Source organism: Procambarus clarkii, chromosome 76, assembly GCF_040958095.1.
Source record: "Procambarus clarkii isolate CNS0578487 chromosome 76, FALCON_Pclarkii_2.0, whole genome shotgun sequence".
Lineage (NCBI taxonomy): Eukaryota > Metazoa > Arthropoda > Malacostraca > Decapoda > Cambaridae > Procambarus > Procambarus clarkii.
Genome location: NC_091225.1, coordinates 12298565 through 12318334, shown reverse-complemented (window position 1 = coordinate 12318334; position 19770 = coordinate 12298565). Strand labels below are relative to the sequence as shown.

Here is a 19770-nt window from a genome sequence, read left to right as displayed (position 1 = left end):
CGCTGTAAGCGTGCAGCCTGGAAGAGACACCACCGTCGGCAGACGGCCGATTCTTTTCTTTTCTTTCGGAAGGCGAGTGCGGTGGCCCGTAGGGCCATCCGTACGGCTGAACGTGAATGTTGGGCATCTTATGTCTCCACCATTACGTCCGAAACTTCTCTGCCACAGATCTGGAAGCGTATCCACAAGATAGCGGGTAAGTTCGTTCCCGATGCTTCACCGGTCCTTCACCTCCGTGGTACTCTTGTACCGAACTGGGTTCCCACTTTTCTTCTTTTAGCTCTGGTCTTCATCTTCAACAATCTTTCCTTCTTCGTAAACCTGTCTCTGAGTCTCGTCCTTTAGATTTCTGCACTCGTCTTCGACTTCCCTATAACGATCACTTCTCTCTCTCTGAACTTCGTTCTGCCCTGGCCCTCTGCGGTTCTATGGCGGCGGGCTCCGATGGTATTCATTATGAGATGCTTCGCCATCTCCCTCCGTGCACGTCTCAGTATTTACTGAGTCTGTATAATCGGATCTGGGAGTCGTCGTCAGTCACCTGAGGACTGGCTCGATGCCGTTGTCCTCCCTTTTCGCAAACCAGGGTCTCTGGGAAGATCCCCTAAGGACTTTCGCCCTTTTGCCCTCACAAGTTGTGTCTGCAAACTCTTTGAACGTATGGTTAACGTACGTCTGATGTGGTTCCTGGAACACCATCACCTCCTCTCCCCTTCTCAATTTGGTTTCCGCAAGTGCCGCAGCACGACAGATGTCCTGGTGAACTTGGAGGTCTATATTTGTACTGCTTTTGCTGCGAAGACCTCCGTTGTTGCCGCCCTTTTTGACCTGGATAAGACTTACGATACCACTTGGCGATATCATATTCTATCCCAGCTTCATTCTTTTGGCCTTCGTAGTCATCTCCCTCTCTTTCTCCGCAGCTTCCTCTCTCGTCGTTCCTTTCGGGTGCGGCTTGGTACTGCTCTCTCTGCCTCTTTTCAGCAATACAAAGGTGTGCCCCAGGGTAGTGTTCTGAGCACTACACTTTTTCTGGTTCCCCTCAATGGTCTTCTTTTCTCTCTTCCTTCAGGCGTCTTCTCCGCTCTCTATGTCGATGATCTTACCCTTTGGTGTCAGGGTGATGATTCGCCTCTCCTTCAACGCCGGCTTCAACTTGTGATTGATGCCGTGTCCTCTCCGTGGTGCCTCCTTGCAGTGGTGAGGGGCTCACGTACACCTCCCTGGGACGGGTGTGGGTTGCCTGTGCCCCCTCTTTGGGTGGTGTACGTGCTGAAGGGCACCATGTAGGGGCCTTGTGAGCCATCGAACCACCCGCTGGAGGGGTCGCTTGTGAGAGGCCGCCCTGAGTGGATGGTTGGGTGTCCGGGCTAGGACATCGTCTAGTCCCCCTATCGCTAGGGCGATAGGGGGACTGGGGTCTTAGCACCAGTGTGGGAGAATGAACGAAGTAGTAGGACTTCCCTGTTGAAAAGGGAGAGCACCGCTAGGGACGACACACCCTTCCAGCGCTGGCCCGCGCTCGGCCTCCCTGGCTGCCCTGGTAGGTGGTATCCCTTGGTTCCGGGTCCCATCCCTTTTGTGTTGGTTTGCTATATGGATGACGACTTGACTACTCCTAACCAGGCTCATGGGGTGGGCTACCAGGCCCTTGAGTCGGATCGTCCTTGAAGACCGGGATCTGTAGCCTGCGCTACAGAGCCCGGTTTAGGCCCAGACCGGACTCTTCCTCCCTGATCCCCTCCCTTTTCTGTGGTTGGGTCGAGCCCCAAGCCTGCTGTGGTGACCATCTCGTCCCCTTGCCCGGCTCCATCTATTCTTGCGACTACTGTACCTTTCAACCCGTCTCTCTCTACGGGTTCTCATCGCCGTACCTGCCACGGCTGCTCTCGTATGCTCCCTTCCCATCCTCCTTCGTTCCATACTTTGTTTGGTCCTGCTACATGGACTAAATACTTTGGCCTCCAACCTTTGGACTCAACTCCTCCTGATGATTTTTCCCTTCATAGGCATCTTGTCGACTCCGTGGATACCTCTGTCACCTTCAACCCCACTCGTCTTGGTACCCGTGTCGTTGCTGCTCCTTCTCAGGATGCGGCCACTCGCTTGACCACCTTATCCTGCCTTGGTGAAACCCCTGTTCGGGTCTCGAAGAACGCCCAGTTGAATGCCAGTGTGGGCACTGTTCTCCTCCCGCACCATGTTGCGACTGGTGTTAGGGATCTCAGGGACTGCCACGACTATATCAAGCATGTCCTCGAGGCCCAGGGTCATTCTGTCCTCCAGGTGGATACATTTACTCGTCCCCCTCGTGGTCATCGCCGTCTGCCTCTTCGGGTTGTGAAGGTTACTTTTGATGGTAGGACCCTTCCATCCTCTGTCATTCTTGCTGGTGCCAGGTGCTCCGTTCAGGAATATATTCCCTCTCCGAGGCTCTGCGGTAAGTGCTGGAGGTTTGGGCATGGTACCTTCAAATGCTCTAGTCCTGTCTCTCTCTGTCCCCTGTGTGGAAGCGAGGGTCACTCTAAGTTGGAGTGCACTTCTCCCCAGGCCCGCTGCCTCAATTGCGGTGAGGCCCACCCTACCTTCTCCAGTGCGTGTATTCGTTACAAACTTGAGGCGGCTGTCCTGAACTTGAAGCACCGGGACCGTTTGTCTTTTCCTGAGGTTCGACGCCAAGTTTATCGTCTCCCCTCTTTCGCCGGTGTCTCCTATGCTCGCGTGGTGCGCTCTTCCTCTCCTCGTCCTTCCCGCCTTCCTCAGTCTCATAACCGTTTTCGAGCCTTAGACCCGGACACGCCCACCACCACCTCCCCTGTATCCCTCAGTTCTGTCCCGAAGGGTCCCCCTCCTGGTTCTCTGTCTAGGGCTCCCCTCCTTTCTACCCAGTCTGTCACGTCTCCTGTGTCTTCTATTTCCTCTCCTTCTAGTTCTCCTTCCCATCCTTCTCCTCCGTCTCCTGGCTCTCCACGCCGCCTGACTGTGCGGGCCGACGTCCATCACTCTCCTGATGGTTGTGTTGCTCGCTCTCGATCTTCTCTTATCGAGACACTGGAGTCTGTTGCCCAGTACGTTGCTGCTGGGACACCTGTATCTTTGAGTCAGAAGCGGAAACCTGGCTCCTCTCCTTCCTCCTCCCCTGTCGGTAAGAAAGCTTCGCTTTCTTCTTCACCCCCTCTCTCTGATTCTATCATTTCTTCCCCTCCCGCTTCGGTGGTGGTGCCACCCTGTTCCTACTGTGGGGGTTTCTTTAGCCCCTGGTTCCATCTTGGTTACTACCCTTGCTGAGGTGCGCTCCCCTCTTTCTGCCCCCCCCCTCCTCCCCTTCCTTCTCCTCCAGACCCTGCTCGTCCACCTTTGGTCCGTCCTCCTGCTTCTTGCCCTCCTTCTTTACTCAGTTTACCCATGCCCCCTAACCCTGACTTTGCTGACCCTGATCCTGACTCTGTGCTTTTTTAGCGTGTTGTTTTCCTTCTTCACCTTTGTTTCTTCTTTGCTCTCTGTTGCTCTCCTCTCTCTCTTTGCTGATGTCTTTTCTCCAGTGGAACATCCGTGGATTTTACGCCAATTTCCTTGACCTCCAACTTCTCATTTCACAGTTTTCGCCCCTTTGTGTCTGTCTCCATGAGCCGATGCTTGGTTCTCGTCCTGGTCGCTTCCGTGGCTATTCTTTTCTCTCCCCTCCCCCAGCTGTTGCTGGGGTTAATAATTCTTCTGCTCTCTTGATTCGTTCCGATGTTCCCTTTGTCCCCTTACTTTTTTCCTTGCCTCTCCAGTGTTCTGCCGCCCATATCTTTGTGCGTAGATGGTACACGGTTTGTTCTATTTATCTACCCCCCCCACTGTCCCACTTTCTCTTCCCGATCTTAAACACCTCTTAGACTCCTTACCGGAGCCTGTGCTCCTGCTGGGTGATTTCAATTGTCGCCATGCCCTTTGGGGTGATGTGCTGACAAACACCCGGGGTCGCCTCCTTGAACCTTTCATCCTCTCTTCTTCCCTGTCCCTTCTTAATTCTGGTGAGCCCACTCATTTGGACTCTCGGACTCGCTCCCTTTCTTGTCTTGATCTTTCTCTGTGCTCGTCATCCCTTTCCTTAGATTTCGGGTGGCGAGTCCTTGATGACCTCCATGGCAGTGACCATTTTCCTATCCTTGTCACTATTTTCTCCTTTCGCCCTCCTCTCTCCTTCCCTAGGTGGCGGTTTGCCGAGGCTGACTGGCGCCTCTTTACTCTCCGTCATGCTACTATTTCCGACCTCTCCCTCGCACCCTCCTTCTTTTTCATGACACTGTCTTTGACGCTGCCCTCCACTCTATTCCTCGCTCTTCCTCTCGGGGAACGCGGAAGTGCATTCCCTGGTGGAGTTTGGACTGTGCTCGGGCTGTCCGCTGTAAGCGTGCAGCCTGGAAGAGACATCGCCGCCGGCAGACGGTTGAGTCTTTTCTTTTGTTTCGGAAGGCGAGTGCGGTGGCCCGTAGGACCATCCGTGCGGCTAAACATGCTTGCTGGGAGTCTTATGTCTCCACCGTTACGTCCGAAACTCCTCTTCCACTGGACTGGAAGCGTATCCGCAAGAGTGCGGGCAAGTTCGTTCCCGATGTCTCACTGGTCCTTCACCTTCATGGTACTCTTGTGGCGGACCCGTTGCAGGTTGCGACCGAACTGGGTTCCCATTTCTCCTCTGTTAGTTCTGGTTCTCATCTCCCCCAATCCTTCTTCGTAAGCCTCTCCTTGAATCTCGTTCTTTAAATTTCTGTACTTATTTTCACCTTATCATGTCCTGGTGAACTTGGAGGTCTATATTCGTACTGCTTTTGCTGCGAAGACCTCCGTTGTTGCCGTCTTTTTTGACCAGGAAAAGGCTTACGACACTACCTGGCGGTATCATATTCTGTCTGAACTTCATTCTTTTGGCCTTCGTGGGAACCTCCCTCTCTTCCTCCGGAGCTTCCTCTCTCGTCGTTCCTTTCGTGTGCGGCTTGGTACTGCTCTCTCTGCCCCTTTTCAGCAGTATGAGGGTGTACCCCAGGGTAGTGTTCTGAGCACTACTCTTTTTCTAGTTGCCCTCAACGGTCTTCTTTCCTCTCTTCCTTCTGACGTCTTCTCTGCTCTCTATGTTGATGATCTTACCCTTTGCTGTCGGGGTGATGATTCCCCTCTCCTTCAACAGCGGCTTCAACTTGCGATTGATGCCGTGTCGTCTTGGGCCACCGATCATGGCTTCAAGTTCTCTGCGTCTAAGACTTGTGCTATGACTTTTACTCGGAAGCATGTCGTTCTTCGTCCCTCTTTGTCGCTTTATGGTCATCCCGTTGTGTACAGGGATTCCGCGAAGCTTTTGGGATTAGTCTTTGACACTCGTTTGTCTTGGTCAGCCCATATCTCTTACCTCCGAGTTGAATGCTCTAAGGCCCTTAACCTCCTAAAGGTTTTGTCTCAAACTTCTTGGGGAGCAGATAGGCGCACGCTCCTCTATTTGCACTCCTCTCTCGTCCTGTCTAAACTCGATTATGGATGCCCTGCATACTCTTCTGCTTCTCCTTCTACTCTTCGCCGTCTTGATGCTTTGCACCATACTGGGTTGCGTCTCAGCTCTGGTGCCTTTCGTTTGACTCCCGCCCTTAGTTTGTATGTTGACACTGGCTTTCTCTCTCTTCAGGACCGCCGTGATCGCTACTGTCTTCGCTATCTTGCGCGGTCCTTCCAACATCCTTCCTCTCGCCTCTGTCGTGCATTGACTTTTCCTCCTCCTGTGGTTCCTGTTCCTCTTCATTGTCTCCCATTTTCTGTCCGGTTATCTCGCTTACAGGATTCTTTTTCTGTTCATATTTCTAATGTTTCTCCTCGTATTGTTCCTTCCTTACCTCCATGGAGAGTCCCCATTCCCAAGTTTTGTACGTCCTTGACTTGTATTACTAAAGCCTTTACCCCTCCTACTATTCTGAAAAGCCTCTTCCTTGAGCACTTTTCTTCGCACTCCCACTCTATTTCCATCTTCACTGATGGGTCTTAGTCTGCAGATGGTGTGGGCTACTCTGTTGTTTTTCCTGACCATACTTATATGTGTCGCCTCCCTTCAGAGGCTAGCATCTTTACGGCAGAACTTTATGCTATTCTCTATGCTCTTCCTCTCTTGCTTTCTGTTATAAATAATATTATGTTGTGGTGCTATGGGGGACCTGGTACTATTAAGGGGTAAGGGTAGTTAGAAGACAGAGTATCAAATATGGGAGAGCTAAAAGGTCCGGCCCCCAAAATAAACTATCCACAGTAGTAATAACTTGCTACTAGACCATATATGTTAGTCTAAGGGTTGATCAATGCATTCCCACACTGGAAGAAGGGATACTCTGTAATTCATGTACTTATTTATTAACCCCTTAACAACCCCCCATATACACTCACACCAATAACAATAATAATAATAACTTTACCACACTATCTTACGTTAAAAGCCTTGGTCCACATAGGCAGGATACAAGGTTTACACTAATAACAAGCTAGGGTAAAGTACTACTGGATAAGCACTGAAGCTGGATGCAGCTTAGGGTAGTGAGACCATGTGGTACCCTAATACAAAACACAACACTTAGGGTTACCCAAAACCCTGGCAACTACTACCCCCAGGTCTCACCAATCGTTACTACCAGAGTAGGTACACTTAGAAATCATACAATACTTAACTTAAGGGTACAGGAACTTAAGGTAAGGGAAATAAGTAAGAGGAGAAGGGAGGAGAGTAGGGATGCAGCCACAGAGTAGGTCTCGTGCCCACGAACGCCAGCCAGAGAAGAACCTCCTAGCGACCAGCTAGGCCTCCCGCATGTCGTGGTGCCGGAAGGAGCCTAATTGATCGTGCAGCTAAGCACATTAAAGATCTTCCCCTATGCAACGTATTGTTACTTTACAAATGATTAGAAAGTATTAGTAAGCAAAGTTGGTGCCTATGTTATTATTTAATAATCAACCCCCAGCTCAGTCTTTAAATGCTCTTTGAGAAACAATAATAGTCTTACGTCTGGCAGGGAAGATACAAACAATTGCCGCTCGTGATGCACTCAACTGTACTACCAGAAAGTTTAATAGCTCAATTTTGACCTCTGGTTTCCACTGGAGAACCCAGGGTCGTAACACTTTCTCATTCTCATTCCTCCTTTGAGGTTGTAGTTGATTCTCGTAGTGCCCTCATGGCTCTAGGGTCCTTTAATCCTGTCCATCCGGTGGTCATCGAGATTCAACATTGGCTGTTTCTTATTTCTAGTAAATTGAAATCAGTAGAGTTTTGCTGGGTTCCCAGCCATATTGGTGTTACTTTCAATGAGCGTGCGGATGCTGTCGCTAAGGAAGCTATCCGTTCTTGTCCCATCTCCCGTAAAAGTATTCCTTATTCCGACTTTTATCCTGTTATTCATTCTTCCATTCTTGCCCGTTGGCAGGGTTGTTAGTCCTCTGTGGTTGGTAACAAGCTGCGTACTCTCAAACGTAGTGTCCCCCCGTGGCCTTCCTCCTACCACCGTAACCGGCGGTGGGAAACTGCTTTGTCACGGCTGCGGGTTGGTCATACCCGCTTAACCCACGGTCACTTAATGGAGCGCCGCCCTGCTCCTTATTGTCCAAATTGCGTTGTCCCTCTTACAGTTGTGCATATCCTTGTTGAATGTCCTGATTTCCAGGACGAGCGTATGTCTTGCTTTCTGACCGTCCCTCGAGGTCACTTGTCTCTCGATAGAATTCTAGGTGAATCGGATACTTTTGATATCGTTCGCCTTATGTGTTTTTGTTCTCGTATTGGCATTCTTGGTGATATTTAGAGCCCTCTGATTATTTAGCACTTTGATGGTGCTACATAGCCTTCCCGGTTTGGTGCCTTCTTTTGATAATTACCTTACCTTGATGCCGTGTCATCTTGGGCAAGATCATGGCTTCAAGTTCTCTACTACTAAGACTTGTCCTATGACTTTTACTCGGAAACGGGTCGTTTTTCGTCCCTCTTTGTCACTTTATGGTCATCCCCTTGAGTACAAAGATTCCGCGAAGCTTTTGGGGTTAATCCTCGACACTCATTTGTCTTGGTCTCCCCATATCTCTTACCTCCGTGTTGAGTGCTCTAAGGCCCTTACCCTCCTTCGGGTATTGTCCCATACTTCTTGAGGACCGGATAGGCGCACGCTCCTCTATTTGCATTCCTCTCTCGTCCTGTCTAAGCTCGATTATGGTTGCCCTGTTTTCTCGTCTGCTTCTCCTTCTACTCTTTGCCGTCTTGATGCTTTGCACCATACTGGGTTGCGCCTCAGTTCTGGTGCCTTTCGTTCGACTCCCGTCCTTAGCTTGTATGTTGACACTGGCTTCCTGTCTGTCCAGGACCGCCGTGATCGCTACTGTCTTCGCTATCTTGCGCGGTCCTTACAACATCCTTCCTCTCGCCTCTGTCGTGCTTTAACTTTTACCCCTCCTGCGGTTCCTGTTCCTCTTCACCACCTCCCTCTTTCTCTCCGGTTCTCGCTTACAGGATTCTCTTTCCGATCGTATTTCTAATGTTTCTCCTCATGTTGTTACTTCTTTGCCCCTGTGGAGAGTCCCCCTTCTGCCGTTTTGTACATCCTTGACCCACATCACTAAAGCTTTTACCTCTCCTACAGTTCTATAACACCTTTTCCTTGAGCACTTTTCTTCTCACTCCTGCTCCGTTTGTCTTCACCGATGGGTCTAAGTCTGCAGACAGTGTTGTCTACTCTGTTGTTTTTCCTGATCGCACTTATATGTGTCGCTTACCTCTGGAGACTAGCATCTTCACAGCGGAGCTTTATGCTATTCTCTATATGCTCTTCGTTTCCTGCTTTCTTGTTGTCAGTCTTCCTTTGTAGTTGTTGTTGACTTTCATAGTGCCCTCATGGCTCTCGGGTCCTTTAATCCGGTTCATCCAGTAGTTGTCGAGATCCAGCATTGGCTGTTTCTTGTTCACAGTAAATTTAAGTCGGTTGAATTTTGTTGGGTTCCCAGCCATATTGGTGTGTCTTTAAATGAGCGTGCGGATGCTGCCGCCAAGGAAGCTGTCCGCTTTTGTCCCATCTCTCGTAAAGGTATTCCATATTCCGACTTTTAGCCGGTTATCCATTCCTCCATCCTTACCCGTTGGCAGGCTTCTTGGTCGTCTGTTACTGGTAACAAACTACGTACTCTTAAATGTTGTGTTTCCTCGTGGCCGTCCTCCTACCACTAAAAGTCGGAATATGGAATACCTTTACGAGAGATGGGACAAAAGCGGACAGCTTCCTTGGCGGCAGCATCCGCACGCTCATTTAAAGACACACCAATATGGCTGGGAACCCAACAAAATTCAACCGACTTAAATTTACTGTGAACAAGAAACAGCCAATGCTGGATCTCGACAACTACTGGATGAACCGGATTAAAGGACCCGAGAGCCATGAGGGCACTATGAAAGTCAACAACAACTACAAAGGAAGACTGACAACAAGAAAGCAGGAAACGAAGAGCATATAGAGAATAGCATAAAGCTCCGCTGTGAAGATGCTAGTCTCCAGAGGTAAGCGACACATATAAGTGCGATCAGGAAAAACAACAGAGTAGACAACACTGTCTGCAGACTTAGACCCATCGGTGAAGACAAACGGAGCAGGAGTGAGAAGAAAAGTGCTCAAGGAAAAGGTGTTATAGAACTGTAGGAGAGGTAAAAGCTTTAGTGATGTGGGTCAAGGATGTACAAAACGGCAGAAGGGGGACTCTCCACAGGGGCAAAGAAGTAACAACATGAGGAGAAACATTAGAAATACGATCGGAAAGAGAATCCTGTAAGCGAGAACCGGAGAGAAAGAGGGAGGTGGTGAAGAGGAACAGGAACCGCAGGAGGGGTAAAAGTTAAAGCACGACAGAGGCGAGAGGAAGGATGTTGTAAGGACCGCGCAAGATAGCGAAGACAGTAGCGATCACGGCGGTCCTGTTAAGGGGGCATATTACGGGTTTCGTAAAAATTGTTCAATTTGTTTATAAATTTATTTATGAAATGGTTATAGAAAGAGCTGCAACTGGTCCAAGTTTCAGCATCACACCCTAAACAGAAAAGGAGAAAAAAAATACAAAACGTATTATGCAACGAATTTTCAACATTTTCAAATAATTTCAGGGAACACATGTGTCAACAAAAATATTTCTATAACAATCAGATATTAAATTTAGCACATAATAAAGGATTCTATTGAGCAGTTTTATCAAAAAAAGTGTTTAGTGCAATAATATAATTATTCAAAGTTACCCTTCCAAAAATATGCAATATTTGATGTTTATAAATTTTTATAAAATCAACAAATGGACTTTGGACTAAAATGTCTCAATAGGTTTGTAGAAGCACAAACTCTACATATAAGGTGTAATTTGCATGTAAATTGATTAATAAATGAAAGCTGAGAAACACCTTGAAGTTGTAAATTACTTACCTGAGTAAAATAAGATCAAAGTTCGGCCACCTGTAGTCGAGTGTGTCATCGACCGATTTCGTTCATAATTGGCACCCTTGCAGATAGGCATCCATTGAGCAAGGTGTGCAAGTTCCATGCACATCCCCTGATAACAAACGAAAAAAAAAAATAGAAAAAAAATATATATATACATATATATATCCTGCACATACATATTACCAGACTTCGACTTGTATGACTTACACCAGATGTAGACGGCACTGCCACACCAGCCACAGCAGTAGATGTAGATGGCACTGCCACACCAGATGTAGATGGCACTGCCACACCAGATGTAGATGGCACTACCACACCAGATGTAGACGGCACTGCCACACCAGCCACAGCAGTAGATGTAGATGGCACTGCCACACCAGATGTAGATGGCACTGTCGTGGCCGGTCCATACACATAGAGGGGTTGAGGATGTGTGAGGGATACAAGACACTCCGTACATTGACAACATCGCACACTAATATTTTTACCACTTCGGACACCAGCTTTAGACGTTTCGCATATGTGTACGTGTTCCATATTAAAACGACAATATAATGCTATTAACAATTAAAATCTTTTATTTAACAGGCATATAGTTATTAAATGAAGTTTAGTGATGTAATAGACATAATCCGGAGTTGGTAAGGACTCCGCCCGCCAGCGTAAACACAACACACCCGAATGCCCACAAACACGATACAACGCACAAAACACAACACTTCTGTCAGTTTTTGGATAAACTCCTTTTATATTTATTATGTGAGAGTTATACATGTATAAAATGATAACTATTATAGGTAAGCGCCTAATATTTAATATTAATCAATAAAAAAGAAGTCTGAAGCCACACGCCTGTCTGTACATGTCTTTTGTGTAAAAGTATTTTGGGCGCTCATGTACTTGTGCGCTAGCTGGCGTTCACAACTGTTCTCGCCTACAAGCATTAGAATTAAACAAACATTTATTTTTTCATTTATATACAAGAAGAGAAGGCTACCCTTGAGTCTGTAATATTCATCTGATCACTGGTCTCCCATTTGGTCCTCATTGCTTTATCTTACTATTATTGAATGTCAATAACCGTATTATGCAATTTCAATTTCTTCTATTTCTTTCTTTATTATGCACCCCATACCCATCCCGTGGGCGGTGGTGTAAAGGATTACAGAGGCACATAATCATTTCAGGAACTGAACCCTCTAGTTCGTTTAGCTAAGCAAATAACAATGTTTGACGCTAGTTACAAAATTATTAATGTTGTATACACATGTACACACACTCATACATATATATATATATATATATATATATATATATATATATATATATATATATATATATATATATATATATATATATATATATATATATATATATATATATATATACGTATACATATATACATACACATACATATTTAATCACCTACACAAATACACACATCAATAATCTTTGTGTCACAGGTGATCAATAAGAGGCTCACAACAGTCACTATACAAGGCACTTTACATCTATGGTGAGTCACACAGTTACTAGTCTTGCTCCACACCCACCCAACTGGGCGGCAGCTTTACAGTCATGTGCTCCACACCCACCCAACTGGGCGGCAGCTTTACAGTCATGTGCTCCACACCCACCCAACTGGGCGGCAGTTTTACAGTCATGTGCATGCATTACCTACAGTAAGCAAATTTGGGATTCTTCGCTAAGATTTCGGGCAGCATATCATTATGAATGAAGTACTTACACATTTCATTATGCAACTTTAATAAAGTTGTCCTTCAGCCTTTTGTAGTGTTCAGCTACCCTTATCTTCTGTATGTTCCTCACATTACCAGTATACACAAACATTGACATGTAGGGATAGAGACTCTCAGGTAAGTTAGTAATTTAAATGCACAGTAGCAGTCCTAGGCGTTCAATCCCCGACCGCCGTCCAAGTGGTTTGGCACCATTCCTCCCCATCCCATCCCAAATCCTTATCCTGATCCCTTCCCAGTGTTAAATAGTTGTAATATATATATATATATATATATATATATATATATATATATATATATATATATATATATATATATATATATATATATATATATATATATATGTCGTACCTAGTAGCCAGAACGCACTTCTCAGCCTACTATGCAAGGCCCGATTTGCCTAATAAGCCAAGTTTTCCTGAATTAATATATTTTCTCTAATTTTTTTCTTATGAAATGATAAAGCTACCCATTTCATTATGTATGAGGTCAATTTTTTTTATTGGAGTTAAAATTAACGTAGATATATGACCGAACCTAACCAACCCTACCTAACCTAACCTAACCTATCTTTATAGGTTAGGTTAGGTTAGGTAGCCGAAAAAGTTAGGTTAGGTTAGGTTAGGTAGGTTAGGTAGTCGAAAAGCAATTAATTCATGAAAACTTGGCTTATTAGGCAAATCGGGCCTGTACCCGGGCCCTTTCTGGGCCTGTACCCGGGCCCTTTCTGGGCCTGTACCCGGGCCCTTTCTGGGCCTGTACCCGGGCCCATTCTGGGCCTGTACCCGGGCCCCTTCTGGGCCTGTACCCGGGCCATTTCCGGGCCTGTACCCGGGCCATTTCTAGGCCTGAAAATTATTTGAGGAGCAAGACGGACTGCGGGTCAGGCAATTGGTCTTCATGCTATCGTGATGGGGGATCAGCCATTATACGTGTTAATGACTCTTGTATAGTTGTGTAGTTAAGGACAACAGGGTAAAGGGGTAATGGGCATTGTGGTTGATTGTTCTACCTGGGAATCCTCTGCTGTTTTATATCTTATGTATGTATGTATGTATGTATGTATGTATGTATGTATGTATGTATGTATGTATGTATGTATGTATGTATGTATGTATGTATGTACTAACCTAGTTGTGGTTGCGGGGGTTGAACTTTGGCTCTTTGGTCCCGCCTCTCAACCGTCAATCAACTGATGTACAGATTCCTGAGCCTACTGGGCTCTGTCATATCTACATTTGAACCTGTGTATGGAGTCAGCCTCCACCACATTACTGCCTAATGCATTCCATTTATTAACTACTCTGACACTGAAAAGTTCTTTCTATAATCTCTATGGCTCATTTGGGTACTCAGCTTCCACCTGTGTCCCCTTGTGCGTGTACCACATGTGTTAAATAAATGTATGTATGTATGTATGTAAGGAGAGAGAGGAGAGAAAGAGAGAGAAAGAGATGAAGACCGAGACAGAGAAATAGATATAGACAGAGTCAGGGAGAGAATGTTAGACACAGAGACGGATAGATAAGGATATGCAAAGTCAGTGAGAGAATGACAGAGATAAAGCGAGGAAAGAGACAGAGATAGGCTGACCCAGAGAATGGCAGAAACGAGGAGAGGCAGAGACAGAGGGACAGGAACAGACGGACAGGGCCAGAGGAGGGACGGGGGAACAGAGGGGGGGGGGGCAGTGGGACAGAGAGGGAGACAGGGACAGAGAAGGGGACAGGGACAGAGACAGAGGGACAGGAACAGAGGGACAGAGACAGAGGGACAGGGTTAGAGAGGGGGACCGGGGGACAGAGGGAGGAGAGGGGGGCAGGAGACCAAGAGAGAAGGGACAGAGGAGAGACAGGGGATAGAAAGAGTGGGCAGGGGGACAGAGGGAGGGACAGGGACAGACAGAGAAAGACAGGAACAGGGGGGCAGAAAGGGCGGACAGGGGGACAGAGAGAGGGACAGGGGGCAGAGATAGGGACAGGGGAACAGAGACAGGGACAAGGGGACAGAGATGGATAGGGAGCCTGGAGGAAAGGGAGGAGGACAGATGAAGGACAGCGGACAGAAAGAGTGGGCAGGGGGACAGAGAGAAGGACAGGGGGACAGAGATGGACAGGGGGACATAGAGGAACAGGGGGACAGAGAGTGACAGGGGGACAGAGAGAGGAACAGGAGGACAGAGAGGAACAGGGGGACAGAGAGAGACTGGGGAACAGAGAGAGGGACAATGGGATAGAGAGGGACAGGGGGACAGAGAGATGGAAAGGGGGGACAGGGGGAAAGAGATCGGGGACAGAGGACAGAAAATGTGGGCAAGGGGACAAAGTGAGGGACAGGGGACAAAGATGGACAGGGGGGCAGGAGGAAAGGGGGAATGTATGAGGGGGAATGTTTGCGAGAGATGGAGAAGGGGTATTTAGAACGGTAAGTTAGAGAGGGGACAACTAAGGCGCATCATTGAAAAGCAAAGCAAATGAGCATCATTGCAGTAGCAGGAGCCACGCACATCTTCAGCCTGCGTTGTTGAGACATTGTCAATTAAGCGGTGTCCAATAGCAGTATCTTCGGTATTTAAGCGATACCTTAAAAAATACTGGAAATGTTGAAAGATATTAATCCAGATATTAATCCCCTTGTGCAACGCACACAAGAGGCAACAGCTTCTAGCTCTACAAGCGGCAATATAAAATAGAGAATAGGCGATTGTTTTCACTCATAGTGTAATAAACCCACGGACCCACCCACCCGCTGAAGCCGTAAATACCAAGACATTACTTCCGTTTAAAATTAAGCCGGAATAATCCTCAGGTATGTGGAGGATGTGGGAGGCCTTTGATCAACCGCCGACTTCCTGCCCCGTCGACGGGGCCACCAGCCCTCAGCCAAATTCTTGTGAAACACGTATGTGTGCGTATTAAATATTTTAATTTATTATTTCCAAGATTTAGCTGTTAGCTCTTGGACCCCGCCTTTCTAAGCGTCGGTTGTCTAATGTACCGACTCTCGGCCTCTTTTCCTCCATCATATCTGTAGCGAGTAGATTATCCCAATAATATACTCGCTCCAAATATAGTGTTAATATTCCTGTCAACCTTTGGAGATGAATGAGGTGAGGCGTTGCCCGGGCAACACGGTGAGGTGTTGCCCGAGCAATATAAGCAGCAAGAATAGCAAACATTAACTAGTCTACTTTCAAGTGTGGTCTAGAGCAGACACTTGCGAGATACTGTACCGACGCTCAGTGCGCTCAACTCACACCAACGTATCACCTGTGTACTTCTGTATATTCGACCAAATATATATATAGTATCTTAGTGTCTGTGTTTATTTGTCACCATACTTTACGTAACAATAGAACCGTTACATATCTAAACAACATATATTTTTTATCTAACACACACACACATCCCCAAGATGCAGCCTATAGCAGCTTCCTGACTTTCAGGTTCCTATTTACTGCAAGGTGAATAGAGGCATTAGTATGTGTATGTTTGTGTCTGTGTGTGTGTAATTACCTAAGTGTAATTACCTAAGTGTAGTTACAGGATGAGAGCTACGCTCGTGGTGTCCCGTCTTCCCAGCACTCTTTGTCATATAACGCTTTGAAACTACTGACGGTCTTGGCCTCCACCACCTTCTCACTTAACTTGTTCCAACCGTCTACCACTCTATTTGCGAAGGTGAATTTTCTTATATTTCTTCGGCATCTGTGTTTAGCTAGTTTAAATCTATGACCTCTTGTTCTTGAAGTTCCAGGTCTCAGGAAGTCTTCCCTGTCGATTTTGTCAATTCCTGTTACTATTTTGTATGTAGTGATCATATCACCTCTTTTTCTTCTGTCTTCTAGTTTTGGCATATTTAATGCTTCTAACCTCTCCTCGTAGCTCTTGCCCTTCAGTTCTGGGAGCCACTTAGTAGCATGTCTTTGCACCTTTTCCAGTTTGTTGATGTGCTTCTTAAGATATGGGCACCACACAACAGCTGCATATTCTAGCTTTGGCCTAACAAAAGTCATGAACAATTTCTTTAGTATATCGCCATCCATGTATTTAAATGCAATTCTGAAGTTAGAAAGCATAGCATAGGCTCCTTGCACAATATTCTTTATGTGGTCCTCAGGTGATAGTTTTCTATCTAGAACCACTCCTAGATCTCTTTCTTTATCAGAATTCTTTAAAGATTTCTCACATAATATATAGGTTGTGTGGGGTCTATGTTCTCCTATTCCACATTCCATAACATGACATTTATTAACATTAAATTCCATTTGCCAAGTGGTGCTCCATATACTTATTTTGTCCAGGTCTTTTTGAAGGGCATGACAGTCATCTAAATTTCTTATCCTTCCTATTATCTTAGCATCATCAGCAAACATGTTCATATAATTCTGTATACCAACTGGTAGATCATTTATGTACACAATAAACATCACTGGTGCAAGAACTGAACCCTGTGGTACTCCACTTGTGACATTTCTCCATTCTGATACATTGCCTCTGATTACTGCCCTCATTTTTCTATCAGTCAGACAATTTTTCATCCATGATAGAAGCTTACCTGTCACCCCTCCAATATTTTCCAGTTTCCAGAACAACCTCTTATGTGGAACTCTGTCGAAAGCCTTTTTTAGGTCCAGATAGATGCAGTCAACCCAACCATCTCTTTCCTGTAATATCTCTGTGGCTCGATCATAGAAACTGAGTAAATTCGATACACAGGATCTTCCAGATCGAAAACCATACTGTCTGTCTGATATTATATCATTTCTCTCTAGGTGTTCTACCCATTTAGTTTTGATTAGTTTTTCCAATACTTTCACTATTACACTTGTTAATGATACAGGTCTATAATTGAGGGGGTCTTCCCTGCTGCCACTTTTGTAGATTGGAACTATGTTAGCCTGTTTCCACCCGTCTGCTACGATTCCTGTACACAGGGATGCCTGAAAAATCAGGTGAAGTGGAATGCTGAGCTCAGATGCACATTCTCTCAGAACCCATGGTGAAACGCCATCTGGGCCAGCTGCTTTGTTCTTACCGAGCTCCTTGAGCATTTTTTCCACTTCGTCTCTAGACACCTCTATGTGTTCTATGTTGTTCTCTGGAATTCTTATTGTATCTGGTTCCCTAAAGATTTCATTTTGTACAAACACACTTTGGAACTTTTCGTTTAGTGTTTCACACATTTCCTTTTCATCTTCCGTGAATCTATTTCCCATTTTCAACCTCTGAATATTATCCTTTACCTGCAATTTGTTGTTTATGAATTTATAGAATAGACCTGGTTCTGTTTTACATTTGTCCGCAATCCCTTTTTCAAAATTTCTTTCTGCCTCTCTCCTCACTGCCGTGTAGTTGTTTCTCGCATCTTTGTATCGCTGGTATGTTTGGGGGTTCGGCCTCTTCCTGTATTGATTCCATTTTTGTGTCTTTCGGTCTCTAGCCCTCTCGCAATTTCTATTGAACCAATCCTGTTTCCTAGTTCTGCATCTCTGTTTTGGTATAAATTTTTTTGTGCCTTTATCATATATTTCACAAAACTTGCCATACATCTCATTCACTTCCTTGCCTAGCATCAAGTCTGTCCAATTATACTCACTAAAAAAATTTCTAAGGTCACCATAATGTCCTCTCCTGAAGTCTGGTTTTTCAACTGCTTCAACCTCCTTATTTTCTTCCAGCTTATAACGCATTGCATACTTTATTCCCAAAAAGACATGGTCACTTTTACCCAAGGGAGGAAGGTACTGAATGTCAAATATCTCTTCCTCCTTCCTGGTAAATATCAAATCTAGCATGGAGGGAACGTCCCCTTCCCTCATCCTCGTAGCTTGTTTAACATGTTGATACAAGAATGTTTCCAGGATGAGGTCTACAAATTTACAGGTCCAAAAATCTTCTGTTTTAGCTTCATATGCTTCCCAGTCTATGGATTTCAAGTTGAAGTCACCGACTATCAACAGTCGTGATCTATCGTTATCCGCTCTCGCTATAATCTCTCTCATTATTGTTATAAGACCTTCACGTTTACTATCTAGCTCCTCCTTTGACCATGTGCTGCTTGGCGGTGGACTATATGCATTTATCATCATTAGTTTATCATCCTCATAGCAGATCTCTAGTGCTATTATGTCAACTTCTTGTGGATTGGCAGTCATTATTTCCTTCACCTTTAGGTGTTCTTTTACCAGCACAGCAACGCCACCGCCTTTCCTAATTTTTCTGTCCCGTCTCCAAATTGAGTAGCCCCTTGGGAATATGACCTCATTTAAAATTACATCTTCAAGTTTTGTCTCCGTGAGTGCAACAATGTCTGGTGTCTGCAGCTGTATTACATCACTTAACTCCAGTATCTTCGATCTCACTCCATCTATGTTGGTGTATGCAATCTTCAGGAACTTGTTCCCCCTCTCCTTATTCTTCACTCCCCCTCTCTCTATTGATTTTGTTGGTTTGCCTTTATGTACCACTTTACTGGTTTGCCTACCCCTATCACTTTGTAGAAAAAAGAATTTATTTCTTCTTCATTCCTGCTCTCATTTAAATGTTTTGCCTCGGCGAGGTTCAGTTTCAGCTTCTCTCTATCTTCTTTTGAAAGATCTCGTCGTGTGTGTGTACGTGTGTGTGCGCGTGTGTGTGTTTGTGTGTATACTCACCTAGTTGTGGTTGCGGGGGTTGAGCTCTGGCTCTTTGGTCCCACCTCTGAACTGGCAATCAACTGATGTACAGATTCCTGAGCCTACTGGGCTCTATCATATCTGCATTTGAAACTGTGTATGGAGTCAGCCTCCACCACATCACTGCCTAATGCATTCCATCTATTAACTACTCTGACACTGAAAAAGTTCTTTCTAACATCCCAGTGGCTCATTTAGGTACTAAGTTCCACCTGTGTCCCCTTGTTCGCCTACCACCCGTGTTAAACAGTTTATCTTTATGTACCCTATCAATTGCTCTGAGAATTTTGTAGGTAGTGATCATGTCTACCCTTACTCTTCTGTCTTCCAGTGTCATGAGGTGCATTTCTCGCAGCCTGTCCTCGTAACTCATGCCTCTTAGTCCTGGGACTAGCCTATTGGCATACCATTAAACTTTTTCAAGCTTCGTCCTGTGCTTGACAAGGTGTGTGTGTGTGTGTGTGTGTGTGTACGTGTATAACACACACGTACTTATGTGGTACGTATGTACTACATAATTGTAAGGCGTTTGCTGAATTAGAAAAGTCGGCTAGCAGTCCACCCTTAACGACACAATTAACTCATTACATAAAAAAAATACGTGGCTGTGCAACAGTGTGTGGGAATTGGGGAACTGGTGTGCATTTAGACGACTGGTGAGGACCAACAATGACGTAGAAGGATGGCACCAGCGTCTGAATCAATGGGCAGTGAGGGACAACTTGGCTTTATATATTTTAATCCCCTTACTGTACCGTGAGGCGTCCCTGGTAACCTTGCAATACCAACTGGTTTCTGATCAAAAGCTAAAGTCCAGTCGCCGCAAGAGCAATGAAGAGAAACAGGAACATTTGTGGAA

General features: G+C 45.8%; 1 long non-coding RNA gene across 1 annotated transcript; it reads right to left on the bottom strand.

Annotated features, from left to right (window-relative positions):
• Positions 1 to 9995: 9995 nt before the first annotated feature.
• LOC138357166 (uncharacterized) lies at positions 9996 to 10784 on the bottom strand. The gene is made up of 3 exons (XR_011224845.1): positions 10683 to 10784; positions 10458 to 10584; positions 9996 to 10074 (listed from the first exon to the last, which is right to left on the bottom strand). It is a non-coding gene; the product is annotated as an uncharacterized lncRNA (long non-coding RNA).
• Positions 10785 to 19770: the final 8986 nt, after the last annotated feature.